Below are 26164 nucleotides of genomic sequence, written 5' to 3'. Positions count from 1 at the left end.
CCAACAATGTAGAATTAGGTTGAATATCTTGATATGTCTGTGACTGTGCCTTGCCACACTATGAAATATTTAAGTATGAATGAAATCATTATACATAAGAGAAGTACGTACTCTTGCATTATCAATAAATAATATAATATAATATTTGTAATTTTTTTCCTTGAGATTGTGTAGGCGAGTTCACTACAGCAGATATATTTAGGTACTCTGTAACTCATAATCGTAATTTATTATCCATTTATGTATTTTTTGTTATTGTTATTGTGGTGGACGAAAAAAACGTTTTTATTTCATAAATGGCAACCTTTGTGCGTTACATTATTTTAACCTCCATATAAAGGGTCATTCAAATCACCCATGTCGACGCCTAAAATGGTTGTTAAAATTCACTTTTTACAGTCCGAGCTCGCGTCTTAATTTCTCGAGCTTTATCATAAAATCACTGCTCCGCCTGAAGCTGTAGTTTAATCCCTAACTTTTTTTTAATCGAATGTGATATTTTTTCAAATATTGATTTGTTTTATAAAAATTAAAATTTTTTGTTAACTTACCAGAAATGGAAGTTATTGTAGTTGGTTTCGAAATAGATATTTTCAACATAGCTTTTCGTTTCATGGTCAGGACCAAGCGATATCACCAATATGATGGAGAAGTTTGTGTGTGTGTTTGTACGTACGTTAAAGCCGTACGTAAAAGCATTTGAATCACTGCTCCGCCTGAAGGCGTAGTTTAACCCTTAACTTTTTTTAATCGAATGTGATATTTTTTCAAATATTGATTTGTTTTATAAAAATTAAAATTTTTTGTTAACTCACCAGAAATGGAAGTTATTGTAGTTGGTTTCGAAATAGATATTTTCAACATAGCTTTTCGTTTCATGGTCAGGACCAAGCGATATCACCAATATGATGGAGAAGTTTGTGTGTGTGTTTGTACGTACGTTAAAGCCGTACGTAAAAGCATTTGAGAGTTAATTTGGTGCTTTTTAACTCCCGAACTAAAAAAAAGGGTGTTATAAGTTTGACCGCTATGTGTGTGTGTCTGTCTGTCCGATTGTCAGCCTGTCTGTGGCACCGTAGCGCCTAAACGAATGAACCGATTTTGATTTTTTTGTTTCATTTGAAAAGTAATTTAATGGAGAGTGTTCTTAGCTATGTTTCAAGTGCAACTTCAGGGTTCCGTAACCGGAAAAAAAATGGCGATGATCTTCAAAATCGATTTAGTAAAATGGTAATTTAATGGAGAGTATCCTTAGATATGTTTCAAGTGCGAGTTAAGGGTCCCGTACCCCAAAAATTTGTCGAGGGTTTTTTTTAATTTTGTAAATTTCACTTGTTAAATATTTCCTTCACTGAAACTCCCAGATCCATTGTGTCAGTTTTTCTGCATGACTATTGAAGAAACAAAGAATTTTTTCTTGACAGTATGCCGTTTCTATACTGACGACGTATGAGTGTCTTGAATGCCATTTTTATATGCTTTTTACACGTACAGTAAATAAATAATAAAATCATTAATATTGTATACGAAACAACGAAATCATTTTATTTTGTATCCTAAAATAACCATGATACTTTAAGCCAATCCCTGTAGACAAAATAGATTTCAAACTCAAAATATTTCAATTATAGGATATTCCACTTTAGCGAAGAAAGTTTTTAAAACCTTTATGAGTATAAAGCTTGCGTTAATTATTTGGTCCAATTGTTAATAACAAGTCCAGTAAATGTTTGTGTGGATATAGTCCCTAGGTAGTATAAGAAATCCAAGAAAGAACGATATTATGAAATCTGCCCAGATTAAAATTGATTAATTTTTGATTTTATTCTTTTTTTTTTCATAATTGATTCTCCGAAACAATAACCCGACACTCAAAAAATTTTGCATGTCTTTACTACAAAATTTTAATTAATTTTTAATTTAATTTTTACTTATTTTTAAGAAAAAATCTAGTATCTATGTAGAGAAACAAAAAACCAAAAAAATTAACGCAGGATTCTCAGCCTTACATAACACAACAAGCTTCGTAAAAGCCGTCAAGTTTGGATTAAACTTAAATCAAATTATTGCGAAAACTAAATTTTGTCAATTTATTTGAAATACTTTTATTTTGAAGGCCTGTTCATCGGAACCCTAAACAATGAATTATTTCTCATCTGTATAATTCAAAAAACAAAGGTAAGAATTTTTAGAATCAAAATTTATATTTTCGCGTACTCTATAATGAAACTCTTTGCTTTATAGCAAGATGATATTTAAAATAGCTAAGAGTCTACCACCAGTGACTTTATTCCGCAATAGTATATTCAGTAAATACGAACTCTTGATGCTTAATTTCAAAATACTATACCATATTTCGGATAATAAACTTTTTTTCTACATATTGCAATCGTAAATCATACTTTATTTACTGATCGAACTCATCACATTTGCCAGACTATTTGATTCCAAAACAGCACTACCATTCTAGACAGAAGTACTACCTAGTCCATCCTAGTCGCTTGTTTCTTCTACTACTAGTGCAAATAATAAAAATAATTACAGTTACAAGTATAAACATTCTTAACTTGTATTTTGAACTAATGCACATATATTTTTTCCATGAATGTAGTGGCAAATCAACCTTTTCGAATATGGTTACAAAGGTGTATTCAGTAGCAGCAATATAGTAACTTCTTTTTTTTTTTTATAACTTTATGATATAAAGTTTTGTTCTCCGTCCCAAATCGAAATCAAAACTAAAATGAGTTTTTTACATTTTCATAATCTTTTTTTTTTTTCGAAAACTTAATTAAAAAGTATTTTTTAGTATTTTGTTTGTTTGTTTGTTTTTTTTTTTTCGAGCATTTTTCACAAGATTAATAGTTTAAGCTTCTAGCAAATTTTCAACTCTCTATATTTTATACTTTTGGAGATTACAGACACCAAAGTTTTGTATTAATTTGCGTCCTCACGGGTAAACAGTGATGTTTATGAAAAAATGTGTCAAACAAAAGTTGTTTATTTTTTTATATAGAACATTTTTTACATTTACTTTTGTTCTATCTTTAACGATTGATAAGGTGGGTCCTACGGACTTAAATCTAATTGACCTATGTTGCTCATTTACGAACTCAACCTAACTTTTTATATTCTGAGTAGGCTATAAATTTCAACTCGATATCCCTTTTAGTTTTTGAACTATCGTGTTGACAAGCAGGCGGACAGGCAACCAAAAATGAACTCATTAGGAGATTTGATGAACTCCTATACCAAAATTTTTTTATAGAATCAATATTTTTAAATGTTACAAACTTGGGACTAAACTTAGTATACCTTGATATATTTTACATATAGAGAGTATAAAAACAATTTATTATAGTCAGTATGATGGATAAACAAGAATATTAGCATCATACATTACGGCTTATAAATACATAATCTATAAATTTAAGATATTGTGCTAATATTTAAAGTGAATATGTTTCCTCCAGTTTCCTGTTTTTTACAGCTCCAATTATTTAACATAACCCAATAAGTAAAATGGAAATATTTATTAAAAGCAAAGTTATAGAATATAAGTATCATGAAACTTTATTAAAGAGTAAAATGATTAGCTGAATCAGAAAGTTATAAGGCGGGCCACAAAAGGCCATATCCATGAAGGCTAGTTTTCATCTGAACTTCTTAACGTTTTAAACATCATCTCCTCTCTCATAAAAATGTTTTGTGTTGTTCCACTGTTGAGAGTTAAGTTTCTTGTTGTTGTTTGTTTGTGTGTTCTTTTAAACTGTTTTTATTTGTTGTTTTCATGTAGTTTTTCCTTTTTATAGACAATTGTATGTTGTTTACCTTTACAAGAATTTCCTGTTCTCAAACACACATATAATATCTATAATATCGTAAAGTGAACAAGTAACGTATATTTCACATAAAGGGTTGTCAAACATTTATATTGAATTTTGCTTTGGGATTTAATTCTTTATAAACTGTTTTGCCATTGAAAGATGATATGTCGGTATCCAACATGTATTAATGATTTTCCGGATCATCAGTAGAATCACAAATACGGTTACCAATCTTTGCTATTTCAAATTTTTCAAAAGTTTCAAATTTTGGTTGGTGTGTACTTTCTATTTCAGACAATGTATTTATAAATTTAAATAAGGTGTCTTAAATGTAACGCTTAAAAATAATGATGCTAGGAAAAAAATTTTGTCATAGATGTTCATAAAATCACCTAAATAGTTCATTTCCGGTTGTCCATCCGTCCGTCCGTCTGTGGACACGATAACTCAAAAACGAAAAAAGATATCGAGCTGAAATTTTTACAGCGTACTCAGGACGTAAAAAGTGAGGTCAAGTTCGTAAATGAGCATCATAGGTCAATTGGGTCTTGGGTCCGTAGGAACCATCTTGTAAACCGTTAGAGATAGAACAAAAGTTTAAATGAAAAAAATGTTCCGTATCAATTAAACAACTTTTGTTTCAAACATTTTTTCATAAACATCACTGTTTACCCGTGAGGGCGCCAATTAGGCGGAAATTTTATAATATGTGCTTACTATACTTGATTATCAGTTATGTATGTGTCACATGTTTGTATGTGTAATGTGATAAAGAAATTAACACTATGTATGGTATTTCAACAATTAACTCAGTCAATTGTTTGTTTTCACTTGTTTTATATGAAAATCCATTCTTTAAGGGGGTAAAATAGGGGGTGAAAATTGATATGAAACATTGCCATTTTTTAAGTATACTGTATATTTAAAATCGATTTTTAAAATTACTCTAAAATTACCAAAAATCTCTAAAAAAAATAAGATGTTTCTAGCAAGTTAAATTACCGATAATGTATTCATAGTTTATAATCCAGTTTCTAAATTTTTAATGAATATCCAGTTTCTTAATTTTCAAAATATTTTTTAAAATTAATCCTTGAATGGTTAGTTTCTTCTAAGTGCAATCAAAAATTTCTAATAAATATTATAATTAATCACAAAAAGCTCAATATTAAAAAAACCCTTATTTTTTTAATACACTTGCAGCCATCGGAGGGTAAATTAAATTGATTATGTCCCCTAGATTACGAAATACCAAATGAGATTGCAGTAAAAAAAAAATACAAAGTTTACAAGAGTGCCAACCCTAGCTGCATAAGTATATTATTATAACGTGTATATTCCAATATGTGATTTAATAAAAGTTTACATGTTATTTTCTGAATTATGTTCATCATTTTACATTGTGATCTTGTGATGTCTCTCATAATAATCGTAACGATTTAATGTTTATTTATTTTTATCGATATACCTAACAAACAACAACAACAACAAAAAACTTATATAATCAATTAATTACATAATCAATTTGTTTTTATTAATAAAATACAAATTATATTATATAATATTATTTATATAATAAAGTTATTACTGTATTATTATTTATATAGTACCTATGTTTATTTCTTACTTTAGGAAAATTAATTATTTTTGTAATTAGTTTCGTTATTAACTCACTCAGTTTCTCACAGGTGACATTAAATTTTCCAAGAAAATGTTTTAATTTGGGTTTAATTAAAATTCATTATAATCCAGGGAATAAAGAATAAATAAGGACCGAATTATTCCAAGAAAGTTATAATTTTCATGAACCTTCTATTTGTGGTTCTAATCAAAATTTCAAAAGTCCTCAACGACCCGAATGTCGATACCAATTTACATGGGCTCATAGGTCACAAAATACGATTTTTCGCGGATATTTCGTTAACGGTCGCTGTTATCGAAAAAATAGTGGTTTTCCAATTTGTAGATCAGGAAATTGCCTATAAAAAAATTCATTTACTTTTCTCCGTAAGACTAACGTTTTTTAAGAAATTTCAACTCAAAAATTTGGTTATAACCCTGGGTAATTTTTGTAGCGGCGTTCGGATCGATGGAGAATTTTGGGATTTTGTTTAGAACCACAAATAGCAGGTTCATAGAAAAATTCAGCGTTCCCGGAATTTTAAATACTTTATAAAATAATATTTTCTTTGTAATCTATCCAAATCAAATTTTACTTATCTTTACGTTTCATGGTTACGTTTCAGAATAATACCAGTTGAATAATTGTCATAATAATAGTTATTAATATATGACAATTAATAACGATCACGGATTTGCGTGATACGCAAATGTGTGATCAAGTACGTTCAAGTTGGTACGTTATAACATCAAAATATGGTGAAAAGACTGAAAAAAGCGGCAGGCAGAAATTGAATCAGGGGGGGGGAGCAGGAAATAAACAAGTTAGAACGAGAATTTGAAGATAATAACCGCCTGACCTCGCCTGTATGTCTCGTGTTGCCATTGAAAAAACCGTTTTTTTAGAAGAGTCGGGTGAGGCGAGACACCACAAAAATCACTTCCACATTCTCTTTCCTCGCCCAACTTCGTGCCACTTATCGAGAGTATGGAGAAGGATTTAACCTCTATATGCTAACCGTCTCTGTTAAAATTAAATATTCGCATTATTATAAAATATTAATAGACTTTTGTTTTGTTTTAGGTGAGTGTCAATGAAAAACTTGAAAACTGATAATACGTAAGTCATGAAATTTTCTATCATAAACATTAGCTAAGCTTACATGAAATAAACTACCGTAGTGATTAACACTACAAGAAACATTCCTCATGAGTGTAAGGTTAGCTAATCATAAAATTTATTTGAGACTTTTAATAATGAATGCAGCGGGAATATTAGAATTATAAAATTTTCCGCAACAACAAGGTAAAAATATGGATAATTCTTATTTTGTCATTTATTACGGTGATGCAGTTCATAAAATTATTCTCAAAAATATTCTTGTTTATCTACGATAACATTGACTGACAAATGATGACAAATTTTTGACTTGTTGCAAATAAATTCATAAAATTTTCGCTAGCTTCACTCTTTTTTTTCAAAGGAACTAAGGTTATTTTGAGACTATCGCCCAGTGTTTGTAGAGAAATATTTAATAAAAAGGAAACAGGAATGGAATTTGTAATAAAAATTCCAGTTCAAAGTACCTAAGTAATTAATTAACTGTTATTTTGTAATGTTTTAATATAAAGTTAACTTTTTTTACAATTGCTACGATTGACTGTAACATTCGAAAACCAGTCTGGTTATGGAGCTCAAGGGAGTAAATAATAGACCTGCGACAGGAATTCATAATTATCACTTGTATGACTATCAAAACTTGCTCTACGTTTGAATGAACCGCACTTCGATGAAATATAAAATGTTTTATTTTATAATTGGTTTTAAAATGCTTTCGCTGTTTTACATGATAATCGGCATGAGTATCATACATGATCAATTTGTAGTGGATAAAATTCGAGCCAGTATATGGTTATCAATGCCGATGTTATTATGCTGTTCACACGTTAAATATGCATTATCCACTAAGGCAAGATGTAGTACCTGGCATTAATTTTTTTAAATGTACAATGAAAATGGCCTCGGTTTATAGCAAAGTTATTCCATTTAACTCTATTTTTCGAGAGTTTAAATATTAAACAACTATCAATAAAGACGTGTGACGCATGGTACACGATGCGTGAATCATGGTACAAGATCATAATGTGCCAAGATTTACACCATAATGTTTCTTGAACGACCCCACTAATTGCACCTGAAGCACTGTTCAATAAGTAATCTTTACAGTTCACTCTAAGGAAGACTATCAAATAATTAATATTATTTAAACATTGGAAATTTTAGTTTCTTTTACAAGCAGCCTCTTCTTTGAGCGCCTAGATTTTTAATAAAGCTTTTTTTTGGTCTGTTTTCAATCGATCCATGTGCTGGCTATAGTTTTTTTGAAAAGAGTACCCGTTAAGTTTAACTAACAAACATTAGTAGTCTTTAAAGTAAGAGTGATTTCTTGCTCGGAACGAGTGGTAAAATAACTTTCGAACATTTGAATCGTTCGTTTATGATTTTGCTTATAAGAAATAAATAAAAGGCTTCATTAAAATAAAACGCAAAATACACATCACAGAATAAATGCTCCCACTACTGCAAAAAGATAAATTAATACTTATTTGACATAGCAATATGGATGATTGAACATCTAGATGTACATTGTAACGGAAGTAACTCGGAAATAAACTTTTTTCTTTTCTCGAAACGTACGAAATTACCTTCTATGACGATAATCACAACCTTATATTAAAAATATTTTAACTATCGAAATTTAAACGGGTGGTCAAAAATGGGTGGAACCGTGTTGTAAAATTTTAGGTGAGTCGATTGAAGTCGAAACTAGAAGGTAATAAACATTAACCAATTGATGATATTTTAAAAACTAAAATAATTTTCTCATACGTAGAAAATTAACAATATATGCGGTGTGATTTCAATCATCTTTATATCGTTTATAAATAATTTATATCACATATATCGAAACTTGTTATCCCAGTATGAAATAAAATCGTTACAAAGAGGTAGTAGTAAAGTAGCAAAATAGAGAAAAAATACACGAAAACAGAACGCCATACAACGTCCATATATAATTATTAAAAAATCACAACATAACAAAATCATAACATGCTTATAGCTTTTAATAAGAAAAACATCGATACATGTCTCCCCGCAGACTTAACATAGGCTTTCAAATATTCAGTATTCACTGTCTGCAGCTCATAACTCCAACTCTGGTTCAAAGGGCACACGGTATTCGAATGTACGAATTGTTTAAGAAATGAGAAATTGATAGCATTCTTTCTAAAACAACAGGCGGAGTCATAAATTTTCGAGTTAGTTGGGAATATTACCAAGGAAGTTAGGAACTCATAACCAATGTTTCTTACAAATGGATGATACATATTTCATTTTCTGGTTTTCACAAATAGAAAAGGATTTTATTTTTATTAGAGTATTATAACTCTATTTTTTTTGTATTACTTATACTAAGAGTAACCAGAATTTCTGTGCACTGTTGTAATTAGAGATTCCTTATTTTTTTAAAGTAATCTTTAGAATTATCCAAGTCGAATGTCAAACTTCAGTATTTATGTACAACTGTACTTATGTTAAAAAAAAGCATCTTACTTTATATATAACCAGATTGATACCCGCCTGCTTCACTGGTCTTAAAAGTACAAACCACCGCTTTATAGCCGCCACCCTCTCTTGATATACACAGCTTTCAATTTTAATGTAAAATAGTCATAATTCATTGAGTATATCAGAATAGTTGGTCATGATTTTTTAAATTATAGTTCGTGTGTTATTATGATATATCCGCTATATTGCTGTACAGTTTCATTAAAAACCATTCGCTAGTTTTAGCGTCAAAGCGTAACAAACAAACAAACAAACATACTTACTTTCACACATTTATAATATATAGAGATAGAGATCTTTCATTTATTTGCTTTGTATATGGAGGTAAAACAATTGAAAACGTATCTTGAATATTGTGTGAGGTTTGGTTTGGTTCAGTAAACAAAAAAAGTACCTACATAAACACATATACTTATACACTTGACAAAGTGATTCTGAAATATTTATTAAGAGAATGACTCATGAAAAATAATGTATTTTAATAATTTATCAGACTTTATTTGTTATACTCAGTGAGTAGGTCTCGTTGCGTAAACACAAAGAAAACTACCCAATGTTATAAACGAAATAAAAAGACAAAAAATTAATGTATTATACGGTGTGTCAAACAATTCCAAGGAAGGCAGTGCACAATGCTTCAGAAATAAGTGTTACAATATTAATTCGTTTTGGATCTTTCCAAGACAAGTAATAGAAAGAAATAAATTAGATTCTTACTTGCGATAGATAGTTCGAACCACCTTAAAATATGTGATGGAATGCCTGATTTGTGGTCACCTTTATATGAAATAAAATGACAAGTAGACAAATATTGGTTCATGTCCGGAAAGAAACTAATGTATATTATATCATCAGATCTTATGATTTAACGATACTAACCGACTATAAGATATATACTTTGGAGGTTTATATATTTAATAAATCAGTTTGCTACCATTCGGATTGGATCCTTTACTACCATCTTATAATGTTACGCTTTAACAGTAGTTTGTTGTGTTTGCTAATTTTTGTATGCCTTTTTCTCTTGAATATTCTAGTTACTGCCATACCATCAAAATGTATAAATAAGAAATGGTAGCAAACTTGGCTCATTACGTTTACTTGATGTTTTTACAAAGACTAAAAAACTAACACATAATTGATTAACCTAAGACTTGGACAAGCTTAGCTAATTGGTTATATCAAGGCTTGGTTTATTTTAATGGTTGAGGGCTTCGGCAAGGGCTGAAATCAAGGCTTGGTTCGTTAGGTTTCATTGAGGATTGCCCTAGGACTGGAACACTAGGACGTTGTTCAATACTTCCACAGCCACGATTATATCGAAAATCTCTCTTTTCATTTATTTGCTTTGTTCTGTGAAACAATGCAAAAGCTAACTTTTAGCCAGAGTATATATGAAACTTCACCAGATTGAATAGGGCTTAAGAGCGCACTCTTAGGGAGCATGAGGATGATGGTCTGAACTTCATAAAAATACGATACTCTCAATTGCTCAATGGATTATTTATGGACTGACTACCTCTACCCAAGTTTTACTTGTTTTAAAAATTCTAACAAATCCACGCTAGTTTTAAACTAAACATAATGCCATTGGATACTCTTACATCCTAATATAGACAGTATTCGTTACATCCCCGTACTACATTTCGCTTTGGTTTTAAATCTCGGCTACATTTCGCTTCTGTTTTGTCTGATATTAATTATTAAATGAGTAAATGAAAATACTCTAGCAACACATTTGACATTCATATATTTGACTTTCATAACATAGAGTTATTTTTAAATATTCGTTACCGTGAGGAATTTGGGATACAGTATGTACAAACACTTGTTGGTATAAATACAACGACTTGTAGAAATTATAAGTCAATCCATCGACTGACCTTACAGTTTTGCGACCATAAACTTACAGAAACAAGTTTTTATGTATAAGCGGATATAAAAAACTATTATAAATAATAAAAAGTCAACAACAGACAATGTTCTTTACTTTTTTAAGCGGTCTCTCATCGACGTGAGTGTAACTAATATTTCCCAACTTCAGTGATCGATCGGGATTGTTTTCAACATGGTATGGATGTCGTTACCGAGGTGGCGATCGAAACCATGGCGATCCTAAAACTAAAATTTTTATTTTATACTAAAAAAACTTTTTTAATGAAATCGCTTAACGCGGCTAAAGGCTACCCTAAGAAAGTTTTCACTTCATTTATATGTTTTTAATAATTTCATCAATTTATTAAAAATAAGCTAAAGACCTGCTCTAACCTTTATTGAACATATGGTATATTCACAATCAGTATTTATACATATTTTACATTTAATTTATCATCATAAAATGGGATGATATGGAAGAAAGTAACAATTTTTTCTTCTTATTCTTTTTCTTTTCAAAAAAACCACACATTTTTAGGCCACCTAAACAAATAATAAATAATATAGAAATAGAATTTGTTTTAAAAAACATATATTATAGAAGTTTCTCTCAGTGTATGTGTGAGAGCATTTCTTATTATTATTAATTATATTCTTCAGGTGTTAATAATTACTTTTAATACCTGTTATATAAATATTTATGTACGTGCTTTCTGGTATGATTTTCGATGAGATAATCTTTATGACGTGGTATGTGAGCATAAAGTTAAATGTATATTGGCTACTAAATATTCTTTGAAATTCTTTTGATATTAATTATTAATTCATTTTGGGTATCAAAATAAAAGTTTTGTATATTTAATGCTTAATTTTTCGAAAATATTTCTTTGAATTATTATATAACTTGCGCCTGCTGGCAACTTCACCCTAATGGTTACATAGAGAAAAACAGCAGCTTTTAATTCACTGATACGTAGCATGTTAAAATAATTCTGTTCCTGTATCTTGTAGGAGCTTAAAGTTGTATTTTCAACAAATATTTTCACAACAAAGCACATATGCTTAACAATATTATTCAATTTTTTTTATTTTCGTATGTACAAGTTCTTTCAGATTCTACGTTCAATTATTTCGGTTAAAAAGGTTCTCTAGCAGTTTTTGGATTCGATATAGGTATTCACGAGGAACGGCTTCGTTGATTAAAGTTTCTAATTTTAAAATTTCTTGATTAATATTCGCCAAATTAAAATTTTTTAAACCAGCTAAAATGTAGAAAATTTAATTTCAATATTATTTTTAAATTATTTAAATTCAGAGTTTATCCTTTAAGCATTTGTTCCGTTACTTAAAACATTTGCGGAGATATTTAAGGTCTCAAGTACCGCTTAAATTTTGAATGTCTCCATAAATACTGACTGAAAGAAAAATAGTTTAATTGAAGAATTCCACCAAATTCTATTTTCATTACCTTCACTTATACAAATTTCTAGTTAACTTACGATAATCGAAAACTATTCAAATTTACAAACAATATTTAACGTAGGCTTATCTTGTAATTGGTACACGGTAAGAAATGCATGGCGTTTACTACAATGCTGGTGTGGTATAGAGACAGATACTACAGTATCTATGTTAGCATAAATAATATTACAGTAATGAATAGGACTATCCGCCTGAAGTATTGGGGATATCGCCAACCATTGACTCATCCGCCATAACTATTAATAATGTTATTATTCCTTCAATACAGAACGCAGTACACCGGTACAGTATAACGTTCAGATCGATATTGACATATTATTACCGGATTGAAAACCATGTAGATTGGCAGTCAATCGTAGAATAGCTAGGGCGTATTTCGTAATATTCACCAGTATACTGGCCAGTTCTGATGACGTCATAAACCGACGCCATGCCGGTTAATTGTTCTGAAATATACTGGATAATGCGTGTATATTCTTAAATATATAATCTTATTGTATTCGGAAATTCGAGTAAGACTTTTTCAGGCGCCATTAATCCTTCTAAATGAACAATAAATAAATAAGAACTCGGGTACACTGTCATGCCCAGTGCAATTTTACCAGTACAATACGGCGCTGATTTCTGACATCATGGGCACGGGGCAGTATACTGATGAATATTATGGAACACACTTCTAATATATTATTTTGCATGTTGTTATCGGGGACACACAGTATATTTTAACGACCGAAAAACTATCATATAAAAGGAAAGAAAATGTGTCAACCTAGAATACATTATTTTCTTTGTTTTTTGTTCAACGAAAATTTAATATAAAGTCTCAAGAAAAAGGTCTTAAGAAGTCGTAAAGTTATAAAAGAACTTCATTAACGTAAAACATTACATATTTTTCTTTTCAAAAAAAAAAACGCTCTTGTTAATTCACAATAACAATTCTTTGTAATTATTCAAAAATTTTTGTATCATGACAAAAAATTATAAAAACTATACAATTCGACATACAAAACAAAAAGTTGGAAAAAACGTATAGAAATTTAACACTCCTGACAACAAATTTGACGAACTGACTGACAAAGAGAATCGTAAAAGTAATTTACTTAAAATTTATGTTCAAAATAGAAAAAAAAAACACGACCATTTAGATAAAAATACTAAAAATACTATTATCATATTAAAACGTGAAACTTTTTTTGGTTTTGTATTTTTTTCTTGTCTTTTGTAGTTAATTAACTCTTGAACTTTAAAAAAAAATTATGAACATAAAATTTTAGTCATCGCATTCATTTTGTAAATAAAACATTATGTACAAAAAAGGGCCGCGCCTAAATTACATTAATGGACGGTAAATTTACGTAATTTTTTTGTTCTGGTGTCATTCTTTGTAACACCTCCGTTGAATGCTAATGAAATGTTAAAACATGTAAAAACCTTTACTATCGTCTATCTTTAATGTTAAGAATTGTAAAAGTACTATGAAATTCTTTTTTTTTTCCTTGAAATACAAAAAACAATTTAAAAAATACCTTTAAGAGGTGCTTGATGAACCAGAAAGGAAATTTTATATGAAAATACATATAAATAAAAGCTTTTTACATTAAATAAAGTTAATTCATGGTCTTTCCAAAATGATCGAAGGCCCTATGTTTCCACACAAACTTTTTGGAAAATCATGTAAAGGAAATAATGGAAATCGAATTTTTGAATTTAAATGAGTGCTATCAGCACCTAACTCACTTTAAAAATGAATCTTACATTTCAAATAAAAATAACATGGTACTTTTAAAGCACACATGTGAATAAAGTTTCTTCTCCCGATCTTTATCATTCACAGTTCTATTACGTGTAGTTTTTCGAATACCATTATAACACCCGTTAGAGCATATTATTGTATTATTTACCCATTCTTAACACAAAGCTAAATAGCATTCTGACCCCAAAATGCGTGAAAACTGAATTGGAAAATTTCATGACATAAATAAAACAGATCAAGCTAATAAAGCTAAAGCTACAGTATTGCACTAGTTTATTGTCCATTTGAACGATCGATTTTCTGGTGTTTCTTTGATCATAAGAAATTACATTCAAATATTGGTTTAAATAATATTGACCAGGAAAGATACATCAACTAACAACTTTACAATGTAGAATATTTCGTTTGTTCTGCTTACAATATTTTTGTCTTTGAATATTGCATGGAAGTTTTATCTATGTGATTTGCTTCATGATTGAACCATATTTACAGCCTGTCTGTGGCAGAGTAAAGTCATAATATTCGTTTGTAGAAAAAAGAGACTTAACTAAAATTTTAAAATGGAATATTTGAAAATATGTATATACTTCTAGTTACAATAGTAAATTTCTTCTCAGCGGAAATACACCAACAAGTTAAATTTATCATAATAAATATTTATAATAAAAGAATACACAAATCCTTCTTTAGCCGGATGAAAAATATCTCTGTATCCTAACAACAATATTAAAATAATATTTTCATACGTATAAAGTTATACTCGTATCTTATAAACAAATCATCATAGGTAACACCTTTAGAGGCGAGACCAATGATCTTTGAATTTGTTAATTATATTAGTTATATAAATAGTATAGTTAAATTATATGAATGATAAAGTTAAATTTTTAGAAAGTAGCTTTATAGTACATTTTTTGTTAAGACCAAGGGCTTGGTTGCAACACAGAAACTTTTTGTATCATGGAAATATACTGGATAAGCTCTACAGTTATTTTGATTCGATTTGTGACTTCTTTAGTATATAATTGATATTATATTTTATTCCATCGCCAATAATTTGACTTCAAACATAATGGTGGATATTATTACAGTATATTCTGACAACGCAGGCAAGCAAGCCGATAGACAATCACAATGTTTTTGTAATGTTTATACATTGTACACATCCTAGAACGCAAAGTTATTTTCTCGATTTTTGGAGTGACAAATATTCTCTACCGAAAGGTTAAAAATACTGCTGTGTTTATTATTAAATAATAAAATATTACAACTTCACCTAACCGGTAATATTAAAGAACACACGGCATGATATACAATGCCGGTAAGGTGGGGTTTTTGATAGAATAAAATGGTCACAGATCATCTAACACGTGCTCTGCTTAGTCTTCTGCTCTGCCTACTTTTACGCACCATGTTCAAGAAGAAGATGATCGCATCCATACTTTGTCGCACATTTATATTTGAAAGCCACACACATACAAATACTTAATACTTTTAAAATATGAAATCGTGAAGGTATTTCATTTTAAACTTATTTATTTTCTTCTTAAAGTAGTTAATCTTTATAAAGAATATATATTTATGATAATTATATTCAATATTTATTTATTATTAAAATCAAATAAATTTGTTTCTTATAAATATTTTAATTGTATTTTTCTGGTCTGATAAATATTATTTGCTTTTTATAATCGATAAAATTAATGTCCGGAAAAAAGACGTTTTTTTCGATATTCCTTGATCTAATTTGGATCGAATTATATTTTAATCCACTGATAATTATTATTATTCTCAGTTCTGTGCTGATTTCTTTTCAATAATATTCAAGTAATAAAATGTTTTTATCCGCGCCCGTGATATACAAATTACTTATAACCGCATGCCTTTTCAACCAATCAAATTATCCTAATTACTGGCAAAACTGATAACAAGTAATTAGAGTAACTTTTTTAATGTTCTAATTTTCTCAATAAGCAATAAGACAAATTTTAAATAATAATTACCGTTTATTTTTAGAGACTTTTTTGAGGCGTACGATTGTTCAACTTGTGGTACGCTCTTAGCCTTCTTGTTTCCTAAATAACAATTATATTTTATTATTTCAACAAAGTAATCAAAAATACCCAAAATGTAGTTAATTAAAAGGTATTTGGGTACGCAAGCGAAACTAGTCTTCTTCGCGGACAAGAATATTAGAACAATATTTAGTGTTTATAATATAGGTAATTACATAATTACCCACAATAATACTACTTCATTAAGAGATCACTGATTGGATCATTAGAAAAATTGCGGCTATTATTATAGAATGAGAACAGCTTTCTACAGTTTTCGAAAAACTATGTACATGGTATTAAAAAAATGATGCAGTATTAAAGGATCGATAATATTTCACCCTTCTCACAATAAATTTACAATTATGAATCTATAAATCAAAATTGCTTAAGCGTCTAGTCAAATTTTTAAATAAAAATATACATGTTAGGAACGAATATTTATTTTACATGAAAATTGATGTGTAACTTTATTGAAATATTTTGATTTATTTTGCCTATTGTATCATCGATTTGATATTTGACAGCCATCCTATATTTATATATTATAAATTCATAATATCTACAGGTTGAATAGTTGATAACCATTCACCTCCTTTTTTTCTTATGATGCAAAATTTTGAAAAAATCCGTTTATTAAATAATTTTCAATTCAGTTTTCAGAGTTTCTTATAATGTGAAAATTAATAATAAAACTCAGTTTAATGTCAAAATAACCTTATTTGATGAACAGAAGCTGTTCAAATGAAGCTCCATCCGGACTTAGGAAAGTCTAAATTCTGGACTCCCCCACCCGATTTGTAGCGGCACTGATCAAAAGACTTCTCCAAGATCTTGCTTATCTCGAGTTCTTCATAGTTCTAGATCGTTTATTTATCTTCATTTTTTATATAAGTATCCCAACAAAAAAAATCTATTTGAGTGAAGTCCATAGACTTTTGAATTGGACCAAGTGTTTCTAACTACCTTCCTTAAAAATTACTTTCCTGTTACAAACTGAGCGTGAGATTCGAGATCTAAGCCTTGCCTAAGTACTGGAGGAGCTCTTTTTGAATAGCTTCTTTAAAAAGGCGCTAAATTTGGCATTAAACTGAGTTTGTTTGAATATTTACTTTCACATTTAAAAGTGCCATAGACTTCACAAAAAACACTTTTTTTTGTTGTTTTCAAAACTGCAAAAAAAAATAGTGGTTCACATGAAAATCGAAAATTGGGTGCTATATCTTCGAAGATGATTTTTTTTCGCTTGAAATAAACTGAAGTAATATAATTAAATTGGTATTTTTTTTTAAATTTCGCACGCTAAGAAAATAATTGGGTGGAGTATAAAAACTAGTCACCCTATATATACATTTGAAGCAACCCTATCTTAGCAAAGTCTTCACTTATAATGTGTTAGGTTAGGTATATTATAGAGGTAGTGAGGTAGATAGGTATAAAATATTATTATATACATTATATATTTATATTATATATGGTTATATATTTAATAAATACACACAACACCTAACCTAAGATAGAGAATTACTATAATACCAGTCAGTACCTACCAATCTACAATACCAACTAACTATACTACACATTAGAACTAAACTACCTATGTATGTAATGTATAGTAACCAGAGTAAAAGATATGTTTTGTTGTCTATGTATAATATATGAATAATATTATTATTATTATTATGATCCGGAATCCGGTGTACTAAATGAACATTTATGGCATAACTAGGATTATTGATGACCCGCTTATATATTCAATATTTTCTCTTTACACTTTATAGAGAGTTCGTTAAATATGTAAAGTAGAATATTGTCTGTAATTTACACACGCTAATAATTTTCTATATTTTACACATATAGAAAATATGCAAAATTATTAGAAATGAAAGCAGCCTTCACACTGTTAATTTAATTCGGCCTTCACAGAGTTAATTTATTGACCGTAACTAAAATTGTGTCCGAATGGTCAATGAATAAATATATATTTACAAAATAATCTAAAATAATTAAAAAACACAGGTTTGCATCTTAATTCAATCGGCACAGGATTTTCTTAATTACTTTTTATCATTCATTCAAATTCGAGAAATTGAGTGGGTTTATGGAAGAAAGGTGACTCAAGAGGGAAATTCAAGAGGGAAGAAGTCTTGGACACTGTCAGATTATATCCAAAAAAAATTAACGATAGCTGATAAGTTGCTCATGTCTCATGTTGAGAAAAGACAATGAACAGAGATTTCGTACTCAGAGGACTATCAATAGGAAAAAGAAACTGTTTCAAAGCCAGATAAATAAACTTGTTTCAAATATAAAAAGGGTTAACTGACAATTTCCCAAACAACTATACTTTCCGATCTCTATTCGATTCCTACTAAGCTCATTAATTAAATTTCCCATTTTTTCTTTCTTAAATGAGTTTTACAATTAAATCTGACGTTATAGAAGGAAATAAATATTATTTTGGATAAAGAGGCTTAATAAATATATAACTTACCCAAAATATGCTTTGCAAAAACTTTTTTTCATAGCTGTGGATTAAATATTGCTAATCTATTTAACTTGCTGGTAATCAAGAATGCCAGACAAAACAAAAAGGTGTAATTCTCTATCAACTAAAATTAGAACAAGAGTATTTTGGTATTCTTCATTTTCATTTGGCAATCGGTTTTTTTTCTAGCACATACAATTTTGTCAATACTCGCACGTATATTCCAATTTTTAAGATATAGGTCAAAATTGTGAGGAATGAATTTAAATAGATACAATGTGCAGATCCCAGTATATGCTTATCTCGGTATTGCATATTCATACTTGATCTGAATTGTCTGATAAAATTCGAAAAAAGAATGTTTTAAATACAAAAAACCATAAAACAAACCTGAAATAAACCTAAAATTAAAAATACTTGAAAACTAATGAAGTCAATATGGAAGTATAGTATTTGTTAACATCGAATCATAGACTTGCCCAAAATTAAAATATTTTACTCCTTTCAGTCTTTCTATATTATCCTTGTAGCTCTCTAACACTTTAGAAAAAACTGATAATTTTTAGAGGGTTGGTGAAATTATCTAAAATAACTTTTTCAAATATTATAACGATGAAACTTTCATTCAAATAACACTACACTACTATTTGGAATTTTTAGATTTCCCGTGGTTAAAATAATAACTTAAATTGAATTTTCCGATCAAGAAAATGTCTACCAAATTTTTCTAATTCGTTTTGTTTAAGAGGTATTGTGTCAAGAACAATTGAAAATTCGTAGAATCTGGAAACAGTGAAATATTATCATTATTAAAATAAAAGTTAGTCTATTATATTTAAGGCACCTGTATCCATTTAATCCAAAAATAAATATTTATATAAATTTGCTTTCATTTTACACGTCTTATTCTTTTACGTTTACAAAACTTTCTCAACATTTTCTCAATATAATATTTAATGATATCGTTAAAATTTCTTTTCAGAAAAAATTCAATAAAAATACTATCAAAGTTTTTTCTTATTTTCTTTGAAATGTAGGAAAACTTTTCACTTATACTATATTTTAATACTAAACAAGGGCTTTTCTTATAATTTTCGTAAACAATCTTCTTATGTCCTTATGTGTTTCACCTGAAAAGTTGATTTTCGAATTTTCAGGTATAAAAATATTAATAACTTAATTTTTGTTCTTTCACTATTACTTCTGAAATGCACTCAGGTTTTAGACGAATTGTTCAGAAATGCAAAGACTAAATTTGAACTTTTGTATTCACATAGAATTGTATTCTTATCATGCTAATATAGAAAGTGTGAGATATTAAGAACATGAGGAACAATTGAACGAAAATAAGTGTTTATTTTCGTGTGTAAGTATTTAACAATTCATACCAAAGTTGTTATTTTAAACCCCCGAACCAAAAAATAGGGTGATATAAGTTTGACCGCTATGTGAGTCTGTCTGCCTGTGGCATCATAGATGAACCGATTTGGACTTTTTTTGTTTCGCTTGAAAGGTAATTTAATGGAGAGTGTTCTTTGCTATGTTTCAAGTACGAAATTAGGATTCCATATCCAGAACAACTAAAAAATAGGCGATGATCCTCAAAATCGGTTCAGTTTTCTTAGATACGTTTCAAGTGCGGGTTTAAGGCTCCGTTCTCGTAAAATTTCTCGGAGTTTTTAAAATTTTTTAAATTTCACATGTTTCACATTCAAAATTTAACCTCAATGGACACAGAAATACGGGCATTTTAAATCTAAATAACTCCACAATCTACGCCAATGGATTTTGATAAATATAATTTTATCATCAGTTTTAGGACCGCCTAGCTCTCAGGCAAAGAAATTTTAGTAAGGCAGGTCTAACTAAATCGACTTACTAAATATATGGTAGAGCGTTGTATAGGTCGTTTAGCACTCTGTATATATTACTCGAACATTATATATAACAAAAATAAATTCGTATTAAATACAAAAACGTATGAAATATAAATTTAAGCAATCAATCCCTCTGAATATAAATTCCGAAACGCTAAAATTAACTAACCATAACAATCGCTTAAATTTTTACTGCCATAGCCCGTGATAATCATTTACTGTGCAGATAGTTGGTAAATGTTTTTGGGTGAATAGGCAGATGAAAGTTTGCGAATAGCATAAACATTTTTGGTCAATCAATACAATGACCTTTAAGAAACTGATGAATCAGATTTAAATATAAGAATAACATACATTTAATTGATGCCTTCTACTGGTATTACCTACCTATAAAATACAATCTACAATACATTACACATGAAAAGAAAGAGACTAATGACTAAAACGTATAATACCTCTACGTATAGTCAGTAGTGACTACCTATGGGATGTATTCTCACATATAAGAGAAGTAAAGGTAAGGTCTGTTAATACGTGTTTATTATGTATGCTCTCATATAAAACGGTTGTAAGATCAAGTCCAAGGCGTTTTCAAGGTTGTTCCCAATTATATATACTCAATTATATATTTAACAAAATATATTCATGTATTTATATGAGATTTATATACCAAATCATTGGTTTTTTTTTTTTTTTAATTGAGTATTATCAAATTATTGATGTTTTAAACACTGTATTAAAAGGTAGGTCTCTGCACCTTGGTGAATATCAAATAAATCTTGTAGGTGTACAAAAACAATGCAAAAATTTTGTAAGAAATGGCGATCAACTGAAAGAAAAGTATTCGCCATTTACGAATTGAAATAATCTCTAACAGATGATATATTTTATGGATAGTAACTAAAATTTCAAATACAACAACATATTTTTAATCTCTAAAATTTAATCTCTTGAGAATGAACGCAAGATCGAAAAATTTTGAGATAAAACAAAAACAACTTGTAGTCATACACCAATAATTAAATTATTTTGTATTATTTTTTAATTAATTATTGTATTATAGTATGTACTACCAAAAACTTAAAATAAATTCAATTCATAGATATATTTTAATTTTATATTATAAATTTTCTTATTTTATTTGTTTAAATATAAACAGACACATTCAGTGTATACTTACATGAAAAAAAATTAGTGTCTTGATTAAACATTTCAATAATTCAAATCAGATATGCAAATGCGAAATGAAGTTGAACATGAAAACTGTTTTTAAACATGGAAATGATAATGTCAGATTTCAAAATATCCGTTGGTTTAAAAAAGCCCTTTTACTATCAACAATTCAACGACTTCCTTAAAATATATTACTCCCAGAAACAAAGTGATAGAAAACAATTACTTTCGCGTACAAAGTTGGTTTTTGGAACAAAGCTTTTTCAGTTATACTAAATGCCTTGAACACGAAAAGTGGTTGGACGCGAAAGTTGTTGCAAAAAGTACTTATTTATTCATTTTATTATAGAATAAATATGAATGAAATAAAACAGTTTTCGCAGCTAATCGATCTAGTATACTGTAACGTTTTATACCGTAGGTTCGATACGATACACTACTAAGTGAATTATTTAAAAACTTTGATATATTTTACTATTTATAGAAAAGGAACAATAATTCTTTTACAAAATCAAGATATATATTTGATTTTTCAACAATTCTTCGCACTGAACTCCTCACAATAAACTTGCCATATCGACGGACTTGCTATTTTCACAGAACCTATAATAACATTTTCGCATATATGTTTTTACCATGGAAATCAAGTTCTATTTTTGTTACTTCTACAACAGTCTTAGATGCCAGATTCGTTACAATACCTTAAAGACTATGAAAATGGTGGAAGCGCAAATCCGTTGGTGTAACGTCTAAAAAAATTATTATATTTAAGCTATTTTCAAGTTTGGGTATTTCGTACAAAAGAGACATATATATCAAAGTATCATGTGGATAAAGATATCAGTGATAGGAAAAGCTGGGATTATTTTTAATACTTTAAGTTTAAACACCGTGATCCCATAGTGAAGCCATTTAATGATTATTTTTGTCGGCCTGTTTGAGAATTTATAAATTTATTTTATATTATAAAAAAACTGGAACTTTTTTACGGAAAGAAACAGTTTTTCGACTTTTGTTGTCTGTTATATATATTTTTAACTCCTGAACTAACAAAAGGGTGTTATAATATGTGTTATCGTAGCGCCTAAACGGATGAACCGATTTTGATTTTTTTGTTTCATTTGAAAGGTAATTTAATGTAGAGTGTTCTTAGATATGTTTCAAGTGCGAGTTTAGGGTTCCGTACCCGAAAAATTGGTCAGGTTTTTTTTTGTTGTAAATTTCACTTGTAAACAAAAGTTATATGCAACTCCCTGTTGCAGGTTTGCTAGTGTTGGATAAAAATAGTAATGTTTTTCCTATTGCACTTCAATAATAATTTTTCAATCATCTTGTATCTGGTCAGCGGCATACTTCCTGCCATTTTTTCCCATATCCGGTTGTCATTACTTTCTCTCAACATATATGGCTGGCAGAAAAAGCCGCCCAAACACATTTTACAAATTTCTTTATTACTGAACTAACATTCCTCAATCTTCAAAAAGGTGGACAAAAATAATCATGGCAATTTCACTTCGTTATAGGCTCACGGTCGAATATTTGAAGTCAATATAAGAATTTAAGATTAGTTTTTGATAAATTAAACGTATCAAGGATTTATCAGTTCGCGTAACCTGATACATCATAAATTGATTATTTAATTAATACTTTGTTTTTATTTATTGATTTTATTTTAATAATTTACCTTGAACTAAATATCGAAATGTTCTTGTACGTAAATATTAAATGCCGTTCTAAATAGAATCACAATCTAGGTCATAAATTTTATTACGTTTTTTTTCTTTTTGAACCTTTTTTTTTTATTTAGATGTTTACGATAATTTTAAATTTGTTTATTTTTCAGTTTTTGAATTTTTCACTGTTTTAATAATATTCTTGAAACTTTTTACAAAAGCCTTATATTAATTCATAGTTCTGTACTCTTATCCAATAGAATTATGCGCTGTAAGACTTTATCAAGCAGGAACACCAACATTTATAAAACTAATTGTTTATTCACAAATTTTTCCTTCATATTCAAATTTTTACCTTATTACCAATAAATTTTTATTTTGGAAAGTACTGTTTACCGGAAGTCAAAAACAGAACATTCAGAGAATTATCTTATCAAAATTTTAGAAAAAAATATAAACAAATAAAAAGAATTAAAAAATACATTCCAATAAAAATTAAATAAATACTCGGTCAAAGAGATAAGAATTAAATACAATAGAAATTGTGAGCGTTTTTGTATATTGTACCGCATACTTAAAAATAGTATTTGATCAATACCTATAACAAAGTAGGAAATATACAGACATTTGAATTTTAAAAACTGAAAAATAATCTTAATAACTTGAAAAATACTTAAATAAAATCAAATATATCGTAATGGATTAATTTGTGACCGATATTAAGTCAAGCCTCCTGGCCTGAAATTAAATCAAGCCCACTGAACTGAAATTAAATCATGCCCACTGGCCTGGAAGAATCTTCAATGAAGGTCTATGGAACATTTGACAACAAACACCACTGAATGTCACCATAAAACAACGTAAATATGGGTGGTCGGACCCGTATTAAGAAGGTAATAAAGCATTGCCAAAGAATCACTGGAATGGAACACCCAAGGAAAAAGAAAAATAGGCCACCCGACACTCCTGGTGAAGAGCCATAGACAAGGAAATGACCGAAGAAAACAAGCCTTGGGGGGAGACCAAAGCGATGGCGCAAAACCGAGCTCGATAAGAGACATAAGTTAACTAAGTCATTAAATGACCGACAGGGACGAAATTTTCAAAGAAACTTCGAAATGTATTTAATGCTAATCGAACTTTATTTCACATTTAAAAGCCTATTTGGGTCGGCATCTGAATTCATACATAAAACCTCGCCAGCAATAATTACACTGGTGAAGACGCTGAGAAGCTACTGGGCAATGGTGGAAGCGTTGGGAAATTTTATTGGATGTTGTGATATACAGTTTAAGTGCCTTAAGCTTCTTCTATCACTAATGATCATATCGCACAGTTCTCTGTGATACGTACGGTAGTGTAAGGATCTCTCATTGGTTCAGCATTGAGAGATGCTGTGCGTTAGAGTAGATTCCATATTATTTATAATATTGCGGTACAAAATTAAATTATTATCCGATTTTTTTATCACATAAAAAGGTTATATGATGAGCCGCCAATGATTATTAGTGAGTATCGTATCGTACTATCCACTACCATATGCAGAATGAGTTCGCGCATTGATTATACTATACGAGTATATGCCGCCACAGAGTAGAACTGTGGTAAGTTTTAAGTTTTAGTTGCTGTAGTGAAACGGTACACGTTCAGTTCGTATTCGTATATATACTTATACATATATACGGTATTCATTCGTTATTGCCGCCGCCTCCTTGCACATCTCGCCGTGCCGTGTTCCAGCAGCCACGACGACAACAACAAAAACATAGCATAATATTATAAAACATACAGAGAGGATGATGGAACTCCACAATACTGTTGTGGAAGAGAGTCAGTGATCTTTCACATTGTGTGTATGTAGTTCTAATACTTCGCAGCGCAGCGTACAGAAATAACAACATATATATTTTTTTTTAAATTATCTTAACATTACGCGCGATACTCTAAATCGAACCAATTATTTATTATCAGTATATATATTTTGGACAAAAACTAAATTATATTTTCGAATAAGAAAATATTTTTGAATTAGTTTTTTTTTTTTGTGAATAAATTTTTGTGTGAAAATATGTGAATTTTGTTTTTATTTTTATTGTTTATGTGAGGCCCTTTTTTCTTAGTGATTGTGTGAAGTTATTTCTGACATTTCCGGTTAATGCGGATTTTTGTTAGTGGTAAGTGTTCGATTATTTTTAAACGTGGTGTCTGATGAAACTATTTGGATTTTCCCAAATTATTTTAAAAATAAGTACACAACTGGCGTCATATATGTGCTACACAATCCTCGAATTTATGAAAAATACCTAACAAATACAAAATTGGATTTTTCGAACAATTATTTATTTCATAAAGAAATCATCTTTCCAAGAAATAGTGATTTCATCAATATCTCGCTGATCATTTTTCATAATTTGGTTTATTTTTCCGGTAAAAAATTTAAAATAAATTTCCACGCAATCCACGAAAACATGTGTTTATTAAATTCTTAAGACTGTTGATGGTAAATTCACTGCAATGATCATTCTTTGGTTTCAATAGTGCTTGATTTCTTATTTTTTTTATGAAGAAGTTCTTGGAGTGCTTTGATTAAAATAACTTCTGATCAGAAAATGCCAAATGCAAAAAAAAACACCGAATGTGGTATCAAGTATTAGTTAGACGAAGAGGGTATGGATTGTTGATCCTCAAGGGAATCAAAGTTTCTGTGATTC

At 29.2% G+C, this 26164-nt stretch overlaps 1 protein-coding gene across 7 annotated transcripts in view; it reads left to right on the top strand.

Annotated features, from left to right (window-relative positions):
* LOC123305288 (tensin-1) overlaps window positions 1–26164 on the top strand; it is an 832583-nt gene that overhangs the window by 534273 nt on the left and 272146 nt on the right. Inside the window, exon 1 of one of the 7 annotated variants that reach the window (XM_044886971.1) lies at window positions 25607–25627. The exons of the other annotated variants lie outside the window; for them this stretch is intronic. The gene's annotated coding sequence lies outside the window, so the exon portion shown is untranslated. Of the gene's footprint in view, window positions 1–25606; window positions 25628–26164 lie in introns of those variants that run through there. 7 annotated transcript variants of the gene reach the window in all.

This window comes from Chrysoperla carnea, chromosome 1, assembly GCF_905475395.1.
Source record: "Chrysoperla carnea chromosome 1, inChrCarn1.1, whole genome shotgun sequence".
NCBI lineage: Eukaryota > Metazoa > Arthropoda > Insecta > Neuroptera > Chrysopidae > Chrysoperla > Chrysoperla carnea.
This window is presented reverse-complemented; position numbering and strand designations above follow the sequence as displayed.